Here is a 3,198-nt window from a genome sequence, read left to right on the forward strand (position 1 = left end):
TGGAACCAAAAAAATAAAAATAAATAAAATCAAGGCAGAATTCCTCTATCATAAAATTATCTATAATAAAGTGTACGATTCAGTGGTATTTGGTACATTTACAATGATTTTTGTTGTTTCTGTGATACCAAAGGTAGAATCCAGGAACTCATACGTTCTAGGCAAGTGCTCTACCACTGAGCTATACCTCCAGCCCTATAACGTTTTTTTGTCATTTGTTTTATTTTTGGTACTGGGGATTGAACTCGGGACCTTGCACTTGTGAAGCAGGCAGCAGAACCACTGAGCCAAATCCCCGGCCCTACAATGTTTGGAGCCATTGCCTTCATCTAGTTCCAAGACACTTCCATCAGCCCAAAGAGAACCTCATGCCCGCTGGTAATCACTCCCGTTCTGTTTCTTCTACTCTCTGGCCATTTGCTTTCTGTCTCTGTGGGTTTCCTTATTCTGAACATTTCATACCAATGGAGTTGGCAATGTTTGTCCTTTTGTCCTGTTCTCATAACGCTCCACTGTTTTAAGCAGAGGACCTGGTACCTAGGCTTTGCTGAGTCCTTCAAGTGTCCGCTTTTCTGAGTTTGGTCACAATGTCTTCCTGGCCTCTGCGCCAGGCCTGGGAGCCGTCCAGTTCTGCGCACAGGCCACCCAAAGATGATCACTTCCACTAGGTTCTGGAGTCCACTTTATCCATCTCAGCGGGACCTGGCTCATCCACTCCACTTTCCAAATTGTGGCTCAATCTGAGCCAAAGATAATGTCTGCCTCCCATTCCTCGAGGCCGAGGCTACGCTGAGGTAGACACTGCAGTGCAGGTTCGCACCGGCCCTGGATGCAGAAGGTCGGCAGCTTGAGGGCAGCCTGATGATGGGAGCCAAGGAGGCGGGGTCCTTTCCGGCCCCGCTCTTCGGTGATGTCTCGTCAGACATTGGGGCCTGAGGCCTGGCACGGGTGCCAGTAGCATCCTCTGAGAACAGCATCTGCTTGTCACCCAGGTAGGTGGGCCAAGTGGGGCCAAGGCACCCCGGTGAGCCTGGTGGTTCCTGGGTAAGGGATGGGCGGAAAGCCACTGCTGGAGGGAGGGACGCCAGAGGAACAGCTTTCAAAGGGCAGCTCTGGGAGAGGCTCCTAGGTTTCCATTATCTAGTGGGCTTGGGAGGCTGGAGACTGAAGTTTGAGTAGTTAGCCTTTCTCCTCTAGTTACCTGCTATGGTTTGGATCCTGAGTGTCCCCTAAGACCCATGTGTCAGAAGCCCGGTTCCCAGCCTGGCCTTACTGGGAGGTGGTGGAGTCTTTAAGAGGTGGGGTACAGTGGGAGGTCTTTGAGTCATTAGGGGCTTGCCCTTGAAGGGGGTTGTGGGGCCCTGATCTCTTCCTGTTTCTCTTTCACATCCTGGCAATAGGAGAAGGGCGGGTTTGCTCTGTCCTATGCTCTCAGCATGATGTGCTGCCTTACCACAGGCCCCAAGCAATGGGGCCAAGGGGTCAAGGATTGAAACCTCTAAACCTGGGAGACAAGCCTTTTCTCTTTAAAAGTTGATTATCTCAGGTATTTGTTCTAATAACAGAAAAATGATTAACACATCACCCACCAAAGAAGTGGATGATAAATGTTTGTACCTGGCCTGTGTTTGAGTCACTCTCCTACACTGGTTAGACTTGTGGGGGGGGTCCCTGCTCTGTTTTTGGGGTCTCTGGGACATTTATGGTGGGTCCTCTATCTGCCATCCTCCCAGGTGGTCTGGGATGCTCTGGTCCCCAGCACCTGTGGTGGAGAAGAGGCAGCCTCGGCAGCTAAAGGAGCAGACAAGCAGACAGGTGGACTCAGTAAGTGTTGGGGACCAGCCATGATATATATAGGTTGGTGAGTGACCCTGCAGTCCCCAAGCCCTAGGTTAACCTGCCTGAGGAACACAGAAATATGACTTCCTGGCTGTGTGGAAAAGCAATCACACGGCATTCCTGAGGCAAGATAACATTCTGCTGAGGGCAACAGAAAATGCAGACATTCTGGTGTAGGAAAAGACCTTAAATTCTTCCCCTTTGAGGTGCTAAAGTTGGTCCTTATCTGGCTATTCTAAATTTACTGCAGCGACCTTCCTGGAACAGTATACTCCCCCCTGTCCTGTGTTTCTGTTGATTATAAAAGTAGGCCCACTGTGGCACTCATCAGAGCCTATCCACGAGAGAGAAAGTTCCTAGCCGGGTGTGGTGGCACACACCGAAAATCCCAGAACACGGCAGGCTCAGGCAGGAGGATCCCTGTGACGTTGAGACCAGCCTGGGCTACATAGTGAGTTCCAGGTCAGTCTCAACTACATAGTAAGACCCTGTCTCAAAAAGCCAAAAAAACAAACAAAATTCCTCCTGACCTCCCCCATTGCACATTGAATATTGTTTCTGTCTCTTTCTTTTATTCCCCATCATTCTCCCTACAGATACTTGGAAGTCTGAAGAGCTCCGGATAAATGAGCAGGGTCAGCCCAGCATGGCTGGGAGCCGGTTGTCCCCCTTCTAGTCTCAGTCACAACCATGCTATTTACAGCCTTCCTTGACATGTTCATGCTCAGGAGTTCGTCCGTTTCTTGTAACTTGATAGGTGTGGAGGTGACTCTTACCAACCCTGTGTGACAGGAGGCAACAAACAGGCTCAGGGACACAAGGGACTTGCCCCAAGTCACTCAGTGAAGCTCTGCCTTCTGACATTCGACGTCCTGTTGCGCAGTGAACAACTCAGGAAAGGCTCCTCTTTCTGTCCCTGTAAACCCAGCCATGGCTTGGCTGTGGCCAAGGTGGATGTCATCCTCCAGCGGCTCCTGGGTGATGGCCATGACCATCACTCAGAACCTGCCACAGGCTAGGCACTCTGTCAACGACTTCCAAAGGGAGACATGGTTATCCGCATTTCACAGAGGAGGGAAAGAAGACTCCTACGAGTTAAGAAATGTGCCCACCTACTGACTGCGGTGGCTCATGCTCCAAGTCCCAGCTACTTGGGAGGCTGAGGCAAGAGGATCGCTGGAGCACAGGAGTTCAAGGCTAGTCTGGACAACGTCGGAGAGCTTGTCTCTAAGAACAAAACAAAAACAAAAACAAGAAACTTGCCCAATGTCACACAGCTAGAACCAGCCCTGCAAACCACGTGTTTGTTTTTTAAATGTAGATATGACCCCCTGCTAGAACATAGTCACCACGTCAAAG

The 3,198-nt window shown here is 50.3% G+C and overlaps 1 long non-coding RNA gene across 2 annotated transcripts; it reads left to right on the plus strand.

Moving 5' to 3' along the window:
• Positions 1 to 255: 255 nt before the first annotated feature.
• LOC104852923 lies at positions 256 to 3,186 on the plus strand. Of its 2 annotated transcripts, XR_777617.3 has the most exons (4): positions 256 to 378; positions 669 to 992; positions 1,734 to 1,824; positions 2,436 to 3,186. It is a non-coding gene; the product is annotated as an uncharacterized LOC104852923 (long non-coding RNA). The 2 variants fall into 2 exon arrangements; XR_004515971.1 differs by having other exon boundaries at positions 256 to 992.
• The last annotated feature ends 12 nt before the right edge of the window (positions 3,187 to 3,198 follow it).

Source organism: Fukomys damarensis, unplaced genomic scaffold (assembly GCF_012274545.1).
Source record: "Fukomys damarensis isolate Sample0158 unplaced genomic scaffold, DMR_v1.0_HiC HiC_scaffold_11820, whole genome shotgun sequence".
Taxonomy (NCBI): Eukaryota; Metazoa; Chordata; class Mammalia; order Rodentia; family Bathyergidae; genus Fukomys; species Fukomys damarensis.